Source organism: Emydura macquarii, unplaced genomic scaffold (assembly GCF_026122565.2).
Source record: "Emydura macquarii macquarii isolate MOO-44397 ecotype Brisbane River unplaced genomic scaffold, CSIRO-AGI_Emac_v2 contig_312, whole genome shotgun sequence".
In the NCBI taxonomy this organism is placed as follows: domain Eukaryota; kingdom Metazoa; phylum Chordata; order Testudines; family Chelidae; genus Emydura; species Emydura macquarii.
Genome location: NW_027130449.1, coordinates 7,380,129 through 7,402,857, shown reverse-complemented (window position 1 = coordinate 7,402,857; position 22,729 = coordinate 7,380,129). Strand labels below are relative to the sequence as shown.

The following is a 22,729-nucleotide window of genomic DNA, read 5'->3' as shown; positions in this document are numbered from 1 at the left end:
TTCCAGCATTGGAAGCATAAACCCTACAGAAGGAGTGTCAATCTGCCCCACACATATGATAGAGGCACTGCCACTCTAACCTCATAACCACTGGCCACTTCCCCATGACCTTACAGGACAGGGTAACCCCTAGCTCCCTGCGGATTTACTTCTGCCATGCAATGTAAATCATATTGACATGCCCAGATAATGGCAGCCTCTTTCCCCGTTATCTCTTCCCCTGCCGATATGATAGGCCCAATTATGTGCTGCTTACCTGGTTACGAGCCGCTTTCCCATGACCTTTGCCATAGACCCATTTTTCTTTTCCCTTCTCCTAACCTTCTATGCTTTCTCTCTCCCCCTCCTCTCCACCTCTTCTCCCTTTCCCCTTCCAGTATTCTCCCCTACGTCATCTCCTCTGTCTCTATCCTTCCATTCTCTCTCTTCCCCTGCTCCCATCTCCCACCTGCACAGCACTGAATGTCCAAGCTAAGTACAGTGTTTGCAATGCTCTAGCCATCTGGCATCCCCAGAGGGATCCCACCTCCCCACGCTGAGCCAGCCCCAAGGCAGCATCCTCGGTATCTGTACCATTCATCACACTTCATCTCCTGACCATCTCAGGCCTGGGATACAGAAGGTTGCATTCTCTTTCTCAGCTCACGAAAAGTGGATCACAGGCTGGGGAGTGAGGCAGCTCAGTCTCATATTGTTGCAGAATGAGATCCCATGGGGCAGCAGCAATTACTCAGCACCATCTGCCAGTGTGCAAAGTCTTGTAGGGCTTACAGTAGCTGGAGGAGATGTCTCTCCATTGCCACCTGTATGCCTTTTAAATTATGCATATTGTACCCCATCCCCTGCATCTCGGTTTCCAAATGCACAGGCAGAGATGAGGCAGCAGGAGCAGCGACTGCAGGGATATTGCCAACTTGCCTTTCCGAGCTGCTGTAAAATGTTCCTTTTGGGCCAGATTCGGCTTGCTTCCTGCATGGGTGCTCCAGGGGGAAATGGTGCATTCAGCTTTCCCTCCCACCCTCTCCACGAGCACCTCACTCCCAAACTCAGGCCAAGCACCATTACAATCTCCCTGCCAACACTCAGAGCCTCTGCATACCAGGCAGTGGCGTGCTGCAGCAAGTACATCCCCTGTGTGGTCAGGCTGCTCCTGGGGTACTAGGCTCCCCTGAGGACAAAACCTCCTGGAGTCCTCTCTTAATGGGCCCTTTATCTGGGTGAGGAGTGGGCAAAGGAAGGAGAGTCTACAGGCCAGGAGCACTGACAAAGGGGAAAGGGGGATAATGGCCAGGGGCCCGGTGATTTAAAATGGCCCAGGTGGATGGGCGTGTAGATATGTATCTTCCTCTCCCGCACACACACCTTCCCCCTGAGGACCCCTCAAGCTGTCACGCCCCAACATGCTTTTTGTCTTTGTTTAATCTGAGTAGATTTAGCCATGGAGACTGATCTCATGTGCAGTCTGGCCAGTAGCCGGGAGATCTTCCCCCCACCATGCCTTACTCCTGTGTCTCCCTGCTGATGTGGGAAAACCAACTTTAAGAACAAAAAATCAGTTCAGCCTCCATGGTCCGTCCCATCCTTTGCCAATTGTAGATTCATCCACTAGGACCAGAGCTGAGGCCTCCAATCTCATCTCATCTAGTTATTAATTTGTATTAAAGCAGTGCCAGATGCTGTGCAAATGCCTAATGAGAGACAGTCTAACTCCACAAGACAGCTAAAGGGTAGGTGGGAAAACAGAAGCAGGAAGTGACTCACCCAAGGTCACGCAACAGACAGTGGCAGCACAGGGAACAGACCACAGCTTTCCTGACTCCTATTCCTGTCCAGTGCCCTGCCCACTATACCATGGTGCCTCTTAACCATATAAGCCAACACACCCAAGAGAGGGGAATTTTCATCCCTTATCAGCCTGACCCATATCTGAACCAACTAAGTCCATGGCTATACTGCAGCTGGGGATGAGCCTCCCAGCATGGGGAGACAGATTTAAACTAGCACGTCTCGAGCGAGCATGCTCTCAAACTCCAGGGTCCAAGCTCGGGTGGCTAACCTGAGTCTCTGCCAATGCTGCAACATCCACACTGATATTTTTAGCAGGCTGGCTCAATCCTGCTAGCACAAGTCTGTCTACCTGGGTTGGGAAGTTTGCTCCCAGCTGCAGTGCAGGCACACCCCAAGAGAGGAAGAGTCTCTGTGTCTTATTTTCAGTCCCAGGAGCCATCCATTCCTTCACCTCTTCTTCCCCACCCTTCTCTCCTGTTCTTTTTCTTTTTTCAAAATCAGGGCCCAGCGTGGAGCACTGGAGCCCAAGTCCCAGGCAGATTATTAACACCAATAATGAAGAGCACATCTTTACGAGGACAAGGAGTTTGCTAAACTCATTAATTTTACTCATAATAGAGAATTAATGTGCAGAAAGGCAATACCGGGCCTGCAGTAATTGCTTTTTGGGTTTAGAACACTAAGTGGGAAAGTTAAAAGTCATTTCCAGCCACTGCTTTCTTTCTTCTCTTTCACTCTCTCTTGCTCGCTCTCTTATTTTTGCTTCACAAGAATTGATTTTTTTTGCCTATGCCTTTTCTTCATTACGAGTCATTATATTTCATCATTACAAGACTTTGGTCATATTTCACTGCTTTCTCATTAGGTTTTTATAATTCTCTCTCCCAATATTAACATACAAAGGCAGAGCCAGAGAGGAAAATTCAACAGGCTCGGGTCTATATTAATGCCATGGCTCATGCCGGAGTTAATTAGCAGCCATATTTCCAGCCACTTTTGACCTTTACGCAGACAGCGGCAATCTGTTTTCCTACTTCCTCCCCTTGATCGCACAGCCTCCTTCCAGAGTAACTCCTCAGGAGAACATCCCATGAAATGAAGATTAATACCTTGTGAAAATGTAAACACCCCTTTATTCCATCGTTGGACTGTGAATAGCTTTTTCTCCAATGGGACATCAGAACTTGGGTGCCGGAGGCATGGCTACTGAATAAGGAGACATAAGAGGAGCTTTGATCTACACCAAAGCTTTGTTAGCCTTACATGGCACAGTGGTGTTCTCCCCCCAGTGAGCTGGAAATGGAGTCTATTTTTGCTGTAATCAGAAAGGATTTTCAAATTAGGTTTGCTGCTGTTGCAATGCTGCACTCCTGGAAGGGTCAGCTGGCAGTAGGGACTGAATCTGTGAGCTCTGGAGCTCAACCCATGAGCCACTACTGCCTGAGCTAAGAGACTCCTCTTTCAGGCTATGTCTACACTCACGGCGGCAAAGTCGCCACCGTCAGATCGACTTCTCTGGATCGACTGAGCGGTCGAGAAAACCTGAGGAAATATAGATACATTTCCTTCCAGGATCTTCCCCCCCATCATGTCGCCATTTAAAAATGCCCTCATCCACCCCTTGAAGACTGACTCAGTTCCCCTTTCCTCGCCCAGCCCTTGTCCATTCCCCTGTTGCTTTAAGTGGATGATTACAGAGCGTGTTGGTGCTACTCCTCAGGCAGAGGGGAGAGGAGCTTGTTGCTCTCTGTAAATTTATTTTGAAATGTTGAACTCTGCTCTTTGTCACAGAAGATTTATCCCCTCTATATTTTACAGCTGCCTTCCGAGCGCTCCCACACTCGCCTTCCCCTCCCAACCCTCCCCTAGATTGAACCACCATTCTCAGCAGGCGAGCCCTCTGGGGAAGTTTCATCTCTAATTGGCTGCAAAGCTCAAAGTCTCATCCAAATCTTAGACAGACGGTGACCGGTTATATCCCATCATTAGGAGCCGTCTGTCTTCGCCACCAGCAGGTTGGCATTCAGCACAAAAGTGATTCCCAGGCCCCCTTCCTAAGGAATGACTAGTGCTAAGCAGCTGATCCTGGGAGCTGCCAGCTACCCCCATCTCCCGCTCTGGGTGCTTACTGTCCCAGGAACTGCTCAGCATCTGGCAGCATCAGACCCTGTTCCACAGGCCTGCAGTGTGATGCAGACAGGCACTGCTGCACTTCAGCTTCTTTTTCTTTTTATGGAGAAGTGTGGGTCACCCATCCAGGGACTAGTCACAGTCTCAGGCCCTATGATCCGCTGAGCGCAGGGACAGATCCCTTGGGCCCCCCTCAGGGGGGCAAGTGACCCCTACGCCTACTACTAAAGGAGTAAGAAGGAGGTAAGGCTGTGGCCCATGCTCTTCTCTCGGGGCCTGCCATGCTGTCTGGCAGAGGAGGGAGCACACTCTGCACTCTTCTAAAGGGGAAGCACAGCATCTGTGTTCTGTCAGGGCTCCAGGAACTGCTGAGCACCCCTGAAGCATAGTGCCGCTTGCACTGCCCCCAACACATGCCTATGTCTATTCGGTACAACCCATCCTCGTAGAATTAAATTGTCTCCTTGTTAGTACTCTGTAGCAACGAGGCTTGGGACTGAATGAGCATAATAATAAATGAGCATAAGAACTGCCCTACTAGATCAGACCAGGGAGCCCCATCTCATCCTGTACCCTGTATCTGCCACTGACCAGTGACAGGCACTCCAAGGAAGGTATAAGTATCTCCGTAATGCACACTTATGAGAACCTGTCTTCCCACAGGGGAGGCTCCTTTGTAACCCTGGTTGGCATGTGTCCTGATGCAGGAAGGTTTATTCCCCTAATTCATTTTTATCTTCTGAAGTAACTGTATATGTTCTCATTATTCATGTCAATCCTGTTTTATTATACTCTTGTCTTCAGCGATAACTTGAGTTCCATGGGTTAATTATACATTTAAAATAAATAATTTACTTATAGTCATCTTACATGTGTTGCCTTTCCAGTTTCACCTAATGTCACCTTGCTTAAGTATTGTAGATAGATTGATTTATATAGTGCTTTATATATCTAAAGCACTGTACAAAAGAGATTGAACTCCCCTTTTACCCCAGTGAGAGCCCAGAGTGGTGGAGGTGCCTATGCTGTATGCATTCTATGGATCAATAAGATTTTGATCTCTGGGGCTGTCAATCCAGCTTGTTTCACCAGCACTAAACTCACATGAAGAAAAATCTCTAAATTCAGTGTCTAGCAAACTCCCTCATTTTCTGCAAGTTTCTATTCCTCATCATGTTTGACAACAGTCTCATCTGCACTTTAAACGTCCTCAGGCAAACGAGGCAAACTGGTGGTGACAGGCTGAGTCATTCCCCTCCTCCCTCCCTTTGCTGGGTCTATCTCCCAAGCCTGGTGTGGGAGGAGATGAAGAATTTGGAATTCACTCCGCCCTCTGCCTGAAGGAGATTTTTCAAAATTAAGTGCAATGGGGAGTCATAATGAACAGCCTCTGCTTAACCAGGAAAAGTGTCCTGTGAATACCGATGAGCGGCTGATGGATGACCCCCCCAGACAGGGTGCTGAAGAAAACCAGGGACTGCTTGGGAGAGACAAGTTTGGAAAAGCCTAACTGGCCCTACAGTGACCTAATGAGAGATCTTCCGTTATATTCAGCCTCTGACATGGTGATCGCTTTGGAGAATCTGTAGTTGCCTTGACAAATACACTGGTTATTGTACAGTGGTTTGCAGTTAAATGGTACCTGAAACTGTAACAAAGAACTGAAAGGTGGAGGTCTTCTGTCACTCAGACTGGGAGAGTGAGTCTTCGCACCATTACCTTTGTGAGTAAATCATGCAGTGCTCTCTACCGGGTCCTCTCCTATCCTCGTCACTGTGGTATATGTCTACACTGCAAAAAAGACCCGCATCAGTCAATCTCAGAGCCTGGGTCAACGGACTCTGGCTCATGATGCTCACACCAGAGCACTAAAAACAGCAGTGTCCACATTCGGTCTCAAGCTCTGTTGCCCAGTGAGGGGGTGGGTCTCGGAGTCTGTGCTCCAGCCTGATCCCGAACATCTACCCTGCTATTTTTAGCCCCACAGCATGAGTCCTGCGAGCCCTAGTCAGTTGACCAGGCTCTGGGACTCACTACCACAGGTCCTTTTTTTGCACTGTAAACATACCCAGAGTGTCTTCCAGTACCTCATTAAACTACATGGCTAACGTTTGTCCCATGTGGTGTATGCTCTTACCCGTTCCCAAGGGGAGAGTTGGGGGGAAGAGAGGGATTGTTTTTGGCAGGGGGACGGTTAAATGTACATTCTGCTTGTGTGTGTATGTTAGAGATGGCAGGTCAAAGACCTGTGACTTGCACTTGGAGCAGAGGGGATGAGGTTTGGAATGGTCCTTAATTCCTGCAGGAGTTCATTCCACAGTCTTGGACTTGATCCTGAGAAAGCTCTGTCTCTTGCACAGACGAATTTTACCTAGGGCACTAAGTTAATAGTCACACTTCCTGCCTCTGAGCTCTTTAGGAGTCACCCACTGGAGCTTTAGGAGCTGATATGTGAATGTTGGCAGTGATGCATTATCCCTGTCGTTTGATGCTCCAGTCTCTGAGTCCTACAGTATTCATAGGCTGGGAGTGTGAATCTTTCAGTAAGTGTTCTGCAGCGATTATTGTGCTCCTGCACTGGGAGTACGAATCTTAGCCCTAATGCCCTGATGTGTCTCCTATTGCATTTAAATGCTCATATTTATTTGTGTATGGGAGGAAGGAAATGAAATTATACCCTGTATAAAAGGGTTGTAAAGTCTGGATCTACCTCTGGATGTAATATTCCGGCAATTGGTAAAACCACTGTGCTTTACACATGTTAGGGATTAGGTGATAAAACAGACATTTGGGTGGGCCTAAAGTACTCATTGGAATTAATGTTACATTGTGAGATATGGCCACTAAAAAGCAGCCGGAAAAATGAGTATGTTAACCCAAATAACAGATGGTACAGTCCTGGGGGATACAAAGTTAAGAAGACTGATTTCTTGTCAGTCTGAATGTGTGTCGTCTGAGGAAAGATTCGGTTTCATAAAGAGCGAGTTTCCCCGATTCTGATTCCTCTCGACAGTTTCTCTGTGATGTTTGGGGCCAGAAAGCCCTTAAATGCCACAGAAAACACAGATGAGGGCAAAACATTTGCAACAACTTTTGACATGGCTGAAATGTTGCAAATTCAAGATTAGTCAAATTTTTGTGACATTTCTTCATCATCAAATAAAAATGGACCCGTTTTCTAGCAATATTTGCTTCACAGCAGGAACATGTGCAACATGTCATGTTTTGCCTCCAAATTCCCATAAAGTTTCACAAAAATGTGAAATATCAGAGGCATGAAAATGGCAAAATAAAAATATGGAATTTTTCACAAAATCAATGACATAATACATTAATAAAATTTAGTAAAATAATAAATTAAATAAAGGGGATATGGGCGATATCTGATGTGTGTGTGAGTATGAGAGAGAGAGAAAAACAGACCAAGTAAGGATGTGTACGTATCTGATACGTTGCGTGGATAAACAGCTCACAGTCATGCCGCTGGGCACCTTTTAGGTTTTGGTTTTGTTCTGTGAGTGTGGTCATGCTGGCTCAAGAAAATCTAGGTACTAGTGACTCAGCAAGCAGACTCTTTCCTGAATTAGCCCTGAAACGGCCCCCCGGTGTGCTTTTAGGGGAAGCTGTGCTGCTGAAAGTGTACTTCTGCACATGGATCATAAAACCAAGGTCTTAACAATTTGTCTCCATTAGAGAGTCCACAGCACTATTTGCAGGAATATGGATGTTAACTTTGATGCCTTGGCTAAATTCTGGTTACATTCATTCCACCCCCTTTAAAATACCCATGCAGCTTCAGATGGATGTGGCATGTCTCACTGTCTCCTTTGAACTGTTGTGTAGTCTGACTGTGTGCTGTTTAAGGTCAGCTGCCTTCCACCCAGAGCTGGCAGCATTTTAAGAGGCAGGTGATGTTTTTCTGGCATACATAGTTTGTAATCAGCTTTTTTTTTTTTTTTTTTTTTTTTTAAAGTTTGCTGTGTCTTTTGGGATCTTTGGATGAAAAAAAATATCTAAGTTAGTGAGGAGGGGACAGAAAAATGGGTATAAATACACATATGTACACACACACACCTGGCATAGTATGTGCCATGTACTGAATATGACTGTACACAATGAATATTATTTGTATATACATTTGGTGCATTTCTGGCCATAGCTATGTGCTTTATTCTCCATATAGATTCCTGCCTTAATCAATCTCCCTTTCCTTCCACTGGATTGTTGTTTTAAACTCTGCCTCTCTGCGTACCATGAAGGATGAGTAAATAGGGAGCCAGAGAATGGACAGAGGCAGCTGGAAGATTATTAATATTGAAAATATCAGCATGGATCAGCCCTTTCCTCACAAGGCATGTTTACAAAAAGACCTTTCCACCGCATGAGGATACTCACATACCCCGCCAGACTAGTTGATATTCAGTGCATGCCTCAGCATCTGGTTCTATCTCCCACTCTGTGTCTGTCCTGAGAGAGATTGTAAAAGGAGCCGACAGGTAGATAAATAGAGAGAGAAAACTGGACTATCGTCAAAGACAAATGCAGGTTTATGTAGATTTAGCTTGACAGGGGGCTGGGGAGGGATAAGTCATGTTTTCAGTCTATGTTCTTGGAAAGAGTTCTCATGCTGGCAGCTGGATGTCTCTATTATCTGAGTTCCTGGAGGGTAAAAGCCCAGACAGGGTAACTGGCCTGTTTTTCTTATTGCCAGGTCACTGTGTACAGCTGCTTGTCAGGCAGGGACCGTGCCTTCCTGTGTGTTTGTACTGCCCTCAGCCCATTGAAGCTCTGATGGTGATTAGAGCCCCTGGGTCATCACAGTAAAAGAAGTAGTTCATAACCCATCCTCACATGAGTTATTCTGAACCTCCACTGAAATAATCTCTTCAGGAGAGAATCTGAATCATCGAAATTAGAGGTGGAAAAAAAACCTGCCAGATCCCAGCATCCAGTCCTTTTCCCCCATCAGGGTCCTAGGGTAGGATTGTTCCCCACCCATTGTATTTCCCAGGGGATTGCCCCATCCAGCCGTAAATGCTACAAGCAATTGGGCTTCCACTGCTTTCTTTGGGAGACTAAGTTTCTTTTGGGAGATTAAGTTGGTGGCAATTAATGGGTACTGGCAACACCTTGCAGTTGAGGGAATTGGGCAGAAAGTCTCTTTATTATATGCATACAGCATCAAGTACGATGGAATCCCTGACAGATTCCTCTAGACACTACTGCAATATAAATAATGATTACTAATAATTATTATTATTATCATTATTAATAAACATCCATCTTACATTTCTCTCTGCCCAGTTCCACCCCACATTGACAGGTATTTTTAAGAGATGGCTGAGTAATGGAAAAATATCTTTTGTGAAACTTTGTCTAGACACAATACAGCTGTTCAGTTCAACCATGCCTGCACTCCTTTTTATTCACTAACACACAGAGGGGGCTGGGTGGCATGTGTGGTACACCCAGGAGGTACCCAGAGTTGTGAGGCAGCTTGCTAGCACCTGCCCTTAGTGTGAGGGAGCCTTGTCTGTGCCTGCCAAGAGTCAGCTCCTTGACTGCACCAGTCACAGGAAACACAACCACAACCCTCTCAGCCTACACAGGCTCTGCTGTCCCTCCACAAATAAGCAACAGGCACACTCCAACCCCCAAGACCTTCGAGCATCCCCCTGGAGTGTCCAGCCCCTGTTCCACTGGATACACTCAGAAATTATAGATCTGCTACTCCCAAAGGAACTGTAGATCTCAGCTTACCAGCTACGCCTCAGGATCACAGCTCTGCTCAGCTCACAGCACTTAGATACTTCTATAATGAAAACATGTGTTAGTTCATTTAACAAGGAATAGCGATTTGAGAAGAAGCAAATAGAATTAATGGAAAGAAAAATGGTTAAATAAAATAAAATAACATCCTTTCTAGAGCCTAAACAACTAACAAGGCACTTTCCTGTCTAATGAAGTTTAGCTTTCCCAAAGTCTCTCTCCAAACTTGGCTGTGACCTTCCATTCATAAGACAAACATGCTGACAGCTGTACCCTAAGTGAAGGATACCTTTGCGAAGGATACCTTTGTGAAGGTGTACCTTTGTACCCCCCAGATATAGTTCCAACAATCCACAGTCTTACTTCTAAACAGGTACCTTCTGCGGCTTGTTTTTGCCTTGTAGAGAATCTCCTCTGGAGATTTTGCAATCTCTTGATTAGCATTTTGTGCAGACAGTAAATAGGCATTCGTGTATGAAGTATCCAATATGCAATTCACATATAGCCAAACAGGTAGAGAAGCATCTCCTGCCTGAAAACAAATTGTTTATCACTTTTTGGTGACCAGCCCTAACTCACTAACCTTAACAACATAATTTTCAGAATATACGCATAACTCCTTACATATTAGCTGTGCATACATTTCACAATAATTATGATAGTCAGCGTGATACAGGTTTTTGGCAGAGACCTTACATGACACCCTTTGATGAACTACTATGTAGGAACCAGACCCAGCAGATCCCTGTCACCCTTTGCACCTCTGTGCCCTCTGCCCATTTGCACCAAGAAGTCTTTGGGTCACAGCATGACTGTTTGGGGAAAGATTGTTCTTCGTGCATGGAATTCCCCCTGTGCAGAGGGCCAGCATAATGCTCCATTTAGGTCCCATTTAAGCACAACTTTGAAGGTTTAATGGGGAGTTGCATGGTTTGTAGGCCTTGTACAAACACTCTGCAAGGGCTGAATTTCAACCTACTGCAACTGGTCCCTTTCACTTCAAAGGATAGTAAGTGTTTGCAACATTGTGCTTTAAACTGGATACCTGCAGTGTCCCTTTAAATTATTCTGCTATAGGTGAAACATTATCTTCTGCTAATGCTCCCACCCACCAGACCAAAATTAAACTGTAAATGGATATGAGAAATGAATAATTCCTGATGCCACATGAGAAAATATCCTAAGGAGGAAAAATACCTTAGATTTAATTCATATGATCTACAGACTGAAAGGAAAGAGAACAATGACTGTTTCACCTATCTCTGGACAGAGTATGCCTTCAGACCTCTCTTATCACACACAGGAGCAGGTTTCTATATCATTAATTAGCTCCTGCACATATCTCTCTCTCTCTCACACACACACACACACTGTTTCTCCTGTATCTCTCTCCCACAAAGATGAGCAGGTTCCTATTGCTGTAATTCCTGTATATATACACAATCTCAGACACATAAGAGCAGTTTTCTTTAGCTTTAGCTCCTGTATCACACAAAAGCAGGTTTAGTTCTGTAATCACAGTAAAGGAGCATTTTTGTATAGCTTTCCATTATTAAAAATAAAAGGATTCTAGTACTCTCTTCCTGTGGCACACAACAATTTAGTCTTCTGAGCACTGACATGCTTTAGTCTAACACAAGTTATTGAGCTCCTTATAGGGGAATCTGGGTAAAAATTTAATGAGCTGTGATATCCAGAAGGTCAGAATGATCTCTTCTGGCCTCAAGCTCTATGAAACTATTCAAAACAAATGGCCCACAGCCCTGTAGTATCAGTGTAGAGTAGAGCTGGTGGGAATTTTTTTGTCAGTGCGAAATGGCTTTTCAAAGGAAATGCAATTTTTCATGGAAAAAATTCGCTTCCTTTGAAATTTTATAATTTTTCACGGAAAAACAAAAACTGAAAAACGTACTTTAGAACAGTATGGCATTCAGTTTTCTAACATTGAAAACTGTTATTGAAATCCAAAAGTGTTTAATGAAATTGATAAATGTTCAGTTTTTGAAAAACTTTTTTTGTTGTTGTTTCAGTTTTCCAATTTTTTTTAAAGAAAACTTTTTATAGAATTTTTTTTAAGATTTATTTTTTTCAAAATTCACCGCCAAAAGAAATTGGCATTTTTGACCAGCTCTACCAGAGAGTTTTGAGGCATTGCTATCTATTTATACATTTTTACTCTATTTTAATAAGAATCTAGACTAATGTTTATATAATAATCTTCCATTGAACCCAGGACCTTCTGCACAACAGCATACTGCTCCCGGTAGCAGTAGTAGGCAGTTACCCACTGGTGAACCAGCCGTCAGAGGGAAATGTGACACACATTTTCTAGAAGCAAGGTAGATGAGGTAATATCTTTTATTGGACCAACTTCTGTTGGTGAAAGAGATAAGTTTTTGAGCTTAGAGCTCTTCTTTGTGTCACAGCACTGTGTCACTCAAAAGCTTGTCTTTCACCAACAGAAGTTGGTCCAATAAAAGATATTACCTCACCCAACTTGTCCCTCTAATACTCTGAGACCAGCACAGCTACAACAACACATATTTTCCAGTGTTACACTAACAGCGACTCCTGTTAAGAGTGGATAGCCTAAAACAGCTGTGAACTCCACCAGGGTGAATGTTACTCTAGTACTGTCTGTAGCATACTTTCATGGATGACTGGGAGCTGAGTAAGTGGTAATATTCCTACATCAATTTATAAATTATTAACCATGTTGTATATATCGTATATCAGTTCCAGCCCAGGTCTGGATTACACACGTTATTATTACCCCCCAAGATAAGTACCCTGAAATGATATCTATAGGTGTAAAGGGTATTTCTGTATATCAGATTCTTTCATGCTACAAGGATGAAGGTTTTCAAATGGACTCTAATTAAATTAAACTGCTTTTTTTTTTTTTTAAATCACCACAGGCAGATCAAGACTGTGCTGCAATTATGGGGAAAGATCTATATTTATAGTGTGAAAGGAATTTGCACAGAAACAGCAATCATCTTTCTGGCAGGCATGACATCTACATTGCTTCCTAATGTTATATAACTTCCCGGTAAGTAAAACAAGTATGTGGCAACTACCAGGGTTGTAAAACTAAATCTATAGATCTGCCTCTCTTGTATGGCATGTAGTACAGAAGCTGGACCTAAAGAAAGAGCATTGTACTGCAAAAATATTGGAGCTAAAGAAGCAACCACTCTACATAGTCAGGAGTTCAAAAGTCATGAGATGGGCCATAAAAAATCATGAGACTGTTTTATAATTCATGAGATTTTCATAAAGAAAATACATTTTGAGCTTATTTTATTTGTCGTCTGGTTGCTGAGTCTTTTAGCGTGCTCTTGGATCACTGTCAAAAGCTTTTCTCCACAACCATGAGGGATAGAAATGGAACACGGAGGTTTCCCCAAAGAACTAACAATTCAAATAGACAAGCCAGAGCAGGTGTGCGCTGGCCCATTTAATATCTCTGCAGTGCAGCCTTCTGAGCAACAGACTGCTTGTGTGAAATCCTGGCCCCTATGAAGTCAACAGGAGTTTTGCAATTGACTTCAATGGAACTAAAATTTCACTTCTAATGTACTGACTCTGATCCCTTGCAGCTAAGAGCAGTTGGGTCAGATGCGTATTTATTTATTTATTTGCCTCTGCTAATAAACAGGCAGCCTCTAATTCCTGACTCCTCTTTGTAATCAAGCCATTTGCAAACATGCTGCAGAATTATTTACTGAACTCAGTTTAACAGGCTTTTGGAATAAAAAACATTTAAGATGTCCAAGGGCTCATACTGGTTGAAATAGCTCATACAATCTGTTGTTCAGTAATGAATTATAATTCCAAACATGGCATTAGTTATTCCACTGTGTGGAGTCTAAATGCACTGCTGAGGGGACAGCAGATAACGCCAAGGAAGACATTAATAAAACTCATTCCTATTTGCCCACATGTAGACCAGAGCTGAGTGACACTAGCTATATGAAGAGTCCATTCCCTATTGGTTTCCACAGCCATGAGTAAGGCGAAGCTCAGTCATACATACAGTTAAGAGCCCATTAAATATCACCTCTTCTGCACTTACACTGGCGGGATAATTTGTCTTTTATACATTGGCATCATACACTGAGGATGTGGCACGTGAAAGTCAACTGGGGAGTTTGACAACTCAGGAGCTTCTCAACTCAGTTCTATTTTTGTTGTCCCTGATCTAACATTGCCATGTACCATTGTGCTGTGTGTAGGAAGACCTATGCTAGAGAAGACACTAATGTCCTCTGCCTGTTGCCTATCAAATGTTACAGGTTCAATTTAATTCAATAAAAAGAGATGTCATATAGCTATGCTCAATCAACTTTATGAATTACATTATTAGCCAAAGATTAAGACAGCATAATATAGAAAGCCCATTATTATCAACCTATCTGGAGGCAATGGTGCAGCTGGTCAACTATTTACAATCTGAGCTTCACTTTACCTCTCTATATACTAGGGTTGTTCACAACAGATGAGGGTTTCACCATTTTGTTGCATTACTTTAAACCTAACTATTCTTATCTATCTTCTCTGACGTGTTTCTGGAAATTTTTTGCTAGGCTTGCACAGACCCTGCAGTAAACAGGATGCAGATTGTAACTAGTTTATTTTATTTCGACCATCGCGTTTCAAAAGTCAGCAAAATTTTAGAGACATCCTGCATCAGCTATAGCTTGGTACAGAGGATATGTTAGCTAAGCATCAACAAAATTATTTGTCTTATCCTTTTTCTATGGAATGTCTATCTACCTTGTACTGAGACTGTAATACTGCACACCTCCCTTTGGTTAAACAGCTTTACCGAAGTAAAAAGCAATTTGTATGCACTTAACATGAATAGAATTTACAGTTCTGTAAAAGTATACATGATATTATATATAATATTTTATATGATATTGGCTAACACTAAACCTTACAGACTTTATCTCATCTGGCTCCATACTTATCTGCAAGACAGAAGATCTGTAGTAGCAAAGCAGAGCAGAATACCTAACGACTGGCAGGTTGGGTTATTTCTCAAGCCTTGTATTTTTCTGCAGTACACAGAGCAAGAGTCATGCAAAGGTTACAGCACCTAACTATAGTACAGTTTTTGAGTTATACAAATCAACATTAATATAAAGCATTCTAAATATAATGTACTATACTTATTCCCTATAAGCTACTTTCTTATTTGGATTATATAACATCTCATTTTTAATCACACTTACTGCTACGACAACAAATAAATCCCATGATTTGCTTAATACATTTTATTTGTGAGCTGAATGCAATCTATTTTTTGGTAGTTAGCAATGACGCAGTTTAACTTCCTGGTTAATAATTCTGTTTTTGAGAGGTTTTTCCCAAGATACTTTGCTTACAAGAATCAGATTCACAAACTTTGATAAAGTCCATTCCTTATCTGATAACTTCCACTACAGCATTTAGCAATGTAAAAACAGTAGATACCAGGTTCATCCTCACACTGCAAAACATAGCTTCCCTCTTATTTAATAAGCCACGCAGCAAACTCTGACTCTGAAATTCTGATCTTTGGACACCTGTGACTTCACTTCCAGTTTCTGTCTGTAACAGAAGCCAGATGCCTCCCATCTGGAAATCTTAAATTAAAAGTAGTGTCCCTGCTGATCACCCTTTGAAGCCACTGGAGTGCCCTCATGAACTAGATTATGAGGGGCCTGGCTCCCTGAAAGAAACCAGAGAGAATAAGAGATCAGAAGGGCTTCCCCTTTCCCTGTTCTGTTCTGCCCCCTCCTCCTACCCAGGAGACCTGGATTGTGTGAAAAGACAGAGGGCCCGACAGTCTGCTGGAAAAGGGGATTTGCTGGTATCTGATGAGGAAAAGTGTAGGGGCCTCAAATACGTGGTCATGCCCCATTTGCAGATACAGAGCTCAATCCTGCCAGCCCTCCATGTGCAGGAGTCATTCATGTACAGAGAGCTTGCAGGTTCAGACTCCCAGCAGTATCGATACAGCCATGGCAGACGTCCCTGGTACTGTCACACATTACTTCTCTGCAGGACTGGGGAGGCTGCTTGATTTGGGGTTTTTTTTAAATTTTTAAATACCTTCCCTGTAGTGAAAGTTTCCATTTCCCAGCCAGCAAGCAATGTAAGAGCCTCCGGGAGGGGGGCTGCCTGAAAAAGGGCAAAGAGCATCCATTCAGCACACACTGCCATTTATCGCCTGCTGGCTGAGGCCATCCCATCTGCTAATGAGAGAGGAGCCCTCTTCTACAGCCAATCACCAGCCTTCAGGTGCCAGTTGAAAGACAACAGCAGTGAATGTGACAGCATGTAATTAAGTGACAATGGATGCCCACGTGAACCCAGCAGAGAGGGGTGAACATGAGGGGCTGGCAGGAATCTTATCACCTCCTCCTGAACAGATGGCACCAGATTTGTCCATTTTTTAACCTTTTAAATAATGAATTTCCAATCTGGTTAAAATGGCCCCAGCTGGAGCCTATATCCCTAATTGTTCTTAAACCTCTCAGTTTAAGCCAACCTGTTATCACCCTAGTGATAATTGGAGCCACAAGATTGGATTGTTGTGCCTTTATTACAAATCCTGCAATTCCCTTTGTGCTGGGATATAGGGTCCTTCAGGAAAGGCATCAGGGTGGTATGACCATCCAGAATCTTTCCATTCAGGATTGATCCAACTTATCTCATTCTGTATACTATCCCAGATGTCTGTATCCCTGAATATCTACATTGCAAATTAAGTTGGGGATACTCTGGCCACTGTCAGAACAGTGTTACAAGAAAGTAAGGATTGGACAGAGGCAAACAACCCCACCGTGGGACAAGGCAAGAGCTTCGCCACTCGCCCACAAATCGCACAACTGGAAATGGAAGTGACACAGTTTCATCCCCCATTAAATCTGGGATTAAAAACACCCCCTCCTAGCAGGAGCAGTCTGGCCAGAGGCATAACTTGGAGGACATTCCACTGCTGGTGTGTATAACAATAGGAGGACTCCTTCCATCACTCACCAAAGAGATATTCTGAAAATGGCCCTGTGGAGCATAACCATGTTCAGCTGATCCTACAAGATTCCATGAGCCCTGGTGAACGCCAAGGTGAGAAGAGGAGGTGTTCAGAGTGATACAATAAAGTGTAAATCAGAGCAAGGGGATTAAATAAAGCAAAAGGAGCTTTACATTGATAGTCAGGAACTATATCCTATTAGACTGTGGAATAATCCCAAGAGAGGTGCTGGGATGTGGTGGAAGACATTTAAAACCAAATTGGAGAAAGCACTGGAAAACAATCCTGCACCCACACTAGGTGGCCTAATCAGTCTTTTCCTTCTCTAAATTCCTATGATTCTGTGATAGCACAAATCGTCCTTTTGGATCTCCCTTATAGCATGTTCACATTTCCCTAGGATATATTCTTGATAACCCACTCGCTGCTGCTTACTAGTTCCAACTGTAGTATGTGCTGGATAACCTACAAAGAGCTCATCATATAGTCTGACCTGACAGTGTTCCACAAGACAGACCCGTTCTGCTCTTCTTCCATAGACACGGAGTATATGACTACACTAGAGTTTTTAATTAGAGTTGATCGATTGCCATTTAACTTGAGCTGGCTCACTCATTTGTACATGGTAGTCTGTTGTTTACCTTAGGTTTCAGCAAACCCAAAATGTTTCTGTCCTGGAATAAATATTTGTGGGGTGTCCAAACTAGTTAGTTAACTGGCAATCAGTTAGCTCGAGTTAAAAAACTCTGGTGTAGACATATCCTGAAATGTCACTTACTATCCCAAGAATCCATGAAGAGCGGGGACTATCTGAAGTGTACAGAGCAGCATGCAGCCAGGGCTCTTACCATCTGTTCCAGTGTCTGATCGTGTCAGCAGCAATTGGAGCCAAAGACTGTGCAATACAAAAAACATTTCAGCAAACAAAAGTCTTATCTTAACAGGTCATTTCTCACCTTTGATGCCTGCATTTATCAAACAGTCTCTGAAATAAAGTTCACACTCACTTATATCCCATCATGAAAACGCAATGTGCTGCTGAAATGAAAGCAATTAATTGAGGTCTTTTATGGAGACCAGCATTAGTTTCTTTCATGCATCACTGAATTAATTATTTAATGACATATAAAACCTAACGGTTCAAAAGGTCTGGGACTGTGTTGGAACCACGTAGCAAAGTTGTCTTTCGTTTATCTCTGCTCACAGAAAAACAACTTTTAACTTTCTCATAAAGAAAGAGCTTTCTCTTTGATACAATGTTGTGGCAGCCATCAAAAAGGTGTGATATGAAATGTTTTTTCACGGACAGATCCCAGAAATTAAATGAAAAAGAACATATGGGATTGTTTGTTTGTTCATTATTTCCCTGATAAACCCTAAAGACATTTTCCTATCCCTCCCTGTCTTATTAATATGTGTGTTTGATCCACTATTTGTTGACCTCATGAGAGAATATTTCTCAGTAAGGAAATATAGCAAATTAATTAATTTATATAAAGCCTGAGCATTTTGTTGTTAATAATAACACCACTTTGGATTTACTGTTATTTAAGAATTGCAAAGTGCTTTACAAATATGAATTAATTAATGACTATTGTGAGGCGTTGTTCTTCCTCACCCCTGATTAGGAGCATACAAATCTCACACGGACCATGGCACTATTCCCTGCTATGGGGGCGTCCTGTTTGTGCCCCCCCAACCTTGCATTGTGCTGAGCACTCAATTCATCACTGAATTCAATGGGATTTGAAGGCAGCTACCACCTCATGGGACTACGCATCCAGCGTCTTGCTTCTTACCACAGCTAGGCTGACATTTGTTTTGCAAACTGTCTCACGGATCATTTATGTCATGTCTTCCTGAGTTATTTCACACTCCAGATATTCTTTTTTGTGACTGGCCAGCCCACAGAGAAGATAAGGGACCTATTCCTGCTGCCAGCTGAGGACCATCTCTTTCAGTTCAAGTGGTAGAAGACTACTTCTCAAGTGGAAGAACTAGGTTCTAGCTTTAATTTGGTGTGGGTGTATGACACACAGTAGCTGGTTGTTATCTGTAGAACTTCGATTCGTTATATTACCTCTGCATTTTCATTCCCAAAGCTGTTGGGCTAGTAATTCATTCACTGCCCCAAATACAAAAAGATTCTTCTCCAATTGTTTGCTTCAAATATGGAATATAAACATGACTGCTTTGTCACACCCTGCAGTAATTGTCTTCCATATGATCCTACCTGCTCCTTAATTTGCAGCCATCACATGCAAGGATTTGTGTGACGCCTTCTGCTTCACAGAGAGAAATGGCTATTTGACAAAGCCCTTGTCCACAAGATAGAAACAATTGTCCTTTACCCTAGGCTGTCTTTTTCCAATGTGTTGACTACCTTGCACCTTGCTGTCTTTTTCCAATGTGTTGTCTACCATGCACATTCATTGGCAATCAGTTAACCCAAGGCAGGAAAAAAAAAAAGGGTGTAGCATAAATGTTCCCAGTGTAGCTTGGGATGTTTGGACCTATCTATTTGTGGCTGAAACAATGGGCTGAGCAAAGCTGTTTGGAAAAATCTCAGCTACCATCCAGCTCTGCAGATCTTCCTATGTCTGCCTCTCCCAGTGATGAGGTCAGTCAGATATCATAGCTGAGCATTTCTTTCACCCAGAAGGGTTTTTTATAAGAATTCCCTCTGTGGCATGCTTTTGTGCAGAGCAAATTGCTGGTGGACAAACAGCCAAAAGTTCAATATGGAAAAGCTTCCAGAAGCTTTCAGATGCTCCTCCATGTATGGGCTTGCATAATCAAGCTGGAAGACTCAACAGACAGGATTTCTTCCATTGCCTCCTGTTGATCCAGAAATATCTCAAGAGAAGTCTCTCTCATCGCTTTTGAGTTTCTGGTCTCCAGCACAACCAGAAAATACAGTGTTTGCTGTGAAAATGAGAAATAACAGCAATGAAAAGTTATCTGCACTTCTTTAAACCTAAATTCTGTTTGGGCAGAGTTTGGGCATCAATGGACAGAGTTCTTACTTTGTCTGAACTATAGCTTTCCTTGCACGATCAGGAATGGGAATAGTGTGGTTAGGAGTCAGACGGCATTGATTTCCATTTCCAGCTCTCCTGGGGACTTGCTGCCTGACCTTGGGTAAATCATGTCACACCTCTCTGTGTCTCGGTTTCCACTTCCATTTTTGCATAGCACTGGAAGATTTTTTGACAAACTGCACAAAAACAAAGAAACAAACAAAAATAGGATTTCCGTATGCATTCTTAGTACTTCTCAAAAGCTAGTTTAATTCCAATCAAAGTATTAAATGTGGGTCAGGAGAAATGAAGTGGATAGTGTTGGAAACAACAGATTTATCCCACTACGTGAGGCATAGAGATTTCATGTCTGTCAGCTCTTGCATAACAGGTTCCTGCCTATTTTCGTAGGAATAGTATCCCATTATCCCACTGCAGCTCCTTTTGTCTAGTCTTACGTTTCAAACTATATGTGTTGTCTTACTCTCTTTCTCCCCATCCCCATTCCTGGGTCTGTAACCTGAATGACCACATCATCTAGCATCTTCTCTACAGCTCATCTTGGGGAAGGGGTACAATTTTTCCAGCAAGTCACATCTGTTATTCTAACATCTTAAACTATTGTCAGAATGATGTTCTTCCATCAGGGATAACATAGCTGAAACAAATGGGGTTTGAAAGAGGCTGGGACTGATTCTCTTTTGACTCGTACCAGTTTTTACACTGGTGTAAGTCTATTGCTTTGAGCATGGCTACACCCAAGTGACACTGCTGCAGCAATGTGAGGAATCAAATCCACTGTTTCTAAAGGAAAGGGTCTCCTCAGTTCATCAACATTACTTCGGTACCTTTTATTGAAGAACTGCCACAGCCTAGGGGAAAGCTTTGAAAAACATTTTATTTAGAGACCATCGTGCTTGAGTTTGTTGGCGTTTCTGTTCTCTTTTTCTTGCCACACTGCTAACCTCTGCATGAAAATAAAATGTTTATTCCTTGGGTGTGCATCCACTCCTGCTACTGCTGCCTCCCCATCTGAAGAGTGGGCCCTCCTCAGCTGCTGGTATCACAACTTGCCTTTGTGGGAAGGCTCAACGGCATCAGAACTGGAGAGTCAGAGTTGCCAAACGTGGCAACAGGCAGCAAGAGGCCAGAAAGAAATTAAAGTTTGCTTCAATGTCAATTCTTCCTATGAGGAAAGGGCCAAATCCTTCCTCACCCCATCCCAGTACACACACACACTAACACATGCAAAGACACATACACACACATGCATCAAGTCTTGAGTTGCAAGAGTCCTCTGGCACTGCAGGATGAATATCCCTGCCCAAAATGCCACAGAGAGGCAGCAATGGATGGTTTGAGCAACCACTATTGCTGGTGCAGCACTTGTGGGCCAAAAGATCCATGCTATGCAGATCTGCAAACTTCCCCCCCCCCCCCCCCCTGACTCCTTCCATCTCATCCCCGTCCCCGAAATCCATTGCAAAAGGAGCTCCTAAATTGTGCACAGGACCAGGACTGCCTGCATGGGTGCCCCAAATCTTACCTCCCACACCCCCATACAGTGGGGCCACGCTGCAGACAGGATCCTCCAGAGCCAGAGAAGAGGGAATTGGCTTTGCCCCAAGTCGAGTGAATAAAACAGAAGTGGGGAATACAGATGCTAGACAGTAGTTTCATCGTGGTTACAAGGCCTGTTACAGCATCAAGCCCTGTTCCCTGCAAATGCAGGACTTAGTCCCACAAAGAGAGAGTCTAACAATTACTACAGACTGATCCCTGCGCCTCTTAAAACCGATAGCAAACCTCCCATTGACTTCAACAAAAGAAACATCATGCCTTTGATCCTAGCCCAAAAGACCAAGACATGCTACATCAGCAGGACTGGTTCTAGAAGGGAATGTTTTCCACGGAGTGGCTTTTAATACAAATAATTGTCAATGGTCACTGGCGCTCAGTGGATCAAAGGAATAGCTGAGCTGATAAAAACTAGCAAGAGGCGTATATGTCAAAGAGAATGTAGACAGAAATTGGCATGGAGGCTGAGGATTGTTCCAAGGATATTTCATACACATAATGTAACAACTGCTGAATGTTTTTAGTGATTGATCCCACGGCTGTTTTATGAAAATGGACATTTTCATCTACTTTCTCTCTGATCCCTTGTTTTAACCATGATTAACAGATTCTCTGTGTTTTCCCTACCTGAGGGAAGTGGATGTAACTGAAAGACAGAAGACCATGAATTAACCAGATCCACTGTGAAGGTGGGTGTTAGTGTCTGAAGTTGCCCAAACTCAGATGAGGCACACACAGAATAGATGGGAGCCCTTCATGATGGTAGAAGAGAAGTGACTGATGACCCAGGCCATGAGAACCACTCCTAATATATTTCAGTCACACTTTTTAAATTGTGTCTCAAATAAAGATTCCATTTAGATTCTGTCAGACAGCTATTGGGTGTTAATTAAATGCCAGCTGATGATGAAAAACATATTTATGGGGACTCCAAAACTGCTGATGCCTTTTAGAAAACCTCTTACTTAGAAATAAATTCTGCCTCATTAATTTTTTCCCTTTTAAATATTTCTAGGAATATTACATGAAAAGGAGGGTCTTTCCTTCATAAGAGTTTTTCTTTCCCAACTTCCAAGCTCTCCATTTGGAGTTGAGGAAAACACAATGTTTAGTGTCATTGTTACTGTATATTAAATAAAAGCCAGCTGGATTATTTATCGAGTTGTTAAAGTGACACAGTTGGCTGTACACTTCCGTTCGAATCAGCATAGGACCAATGCATGCAACATGATGTTACAGGATGCTGTACTGATCTGGAGCAGACCACATTCAACAAATCATGATCTCAAGTGAGAAAAAATAGGACTGTGGAAAATGTGTCATCTTTGCTTTTACAGGTTGTTATATAAATATTTTCTTCATTTTTGATCCATGCTGGGCTAACAACTCTACTTTTGCAAAGTGTCATGAGCAGGGC

General features: G+C 43.1%; 1 long non-coding RNA gene across 1 annotated transcript; it reads left to right on the top strand.

Annotated features, from left to right (window-relative positions):
• Positions 1-5,361: 5,361 nt before the first annotated feature.
• Positions 5,362-22,031, top strand: LOC137162756 (uncharacterized). Its single transcript, XR_010922486.1, has 3 exons — positions 5,362-5,641; positions 12,606-12,739; positions 21,920-22,031. It is a non-coding gene; the product is annotated as an uncharacterized lncRNA (long non-coding RNA).
• Positions 22,032-22,729: the final 698 nt, after the last annotated feature.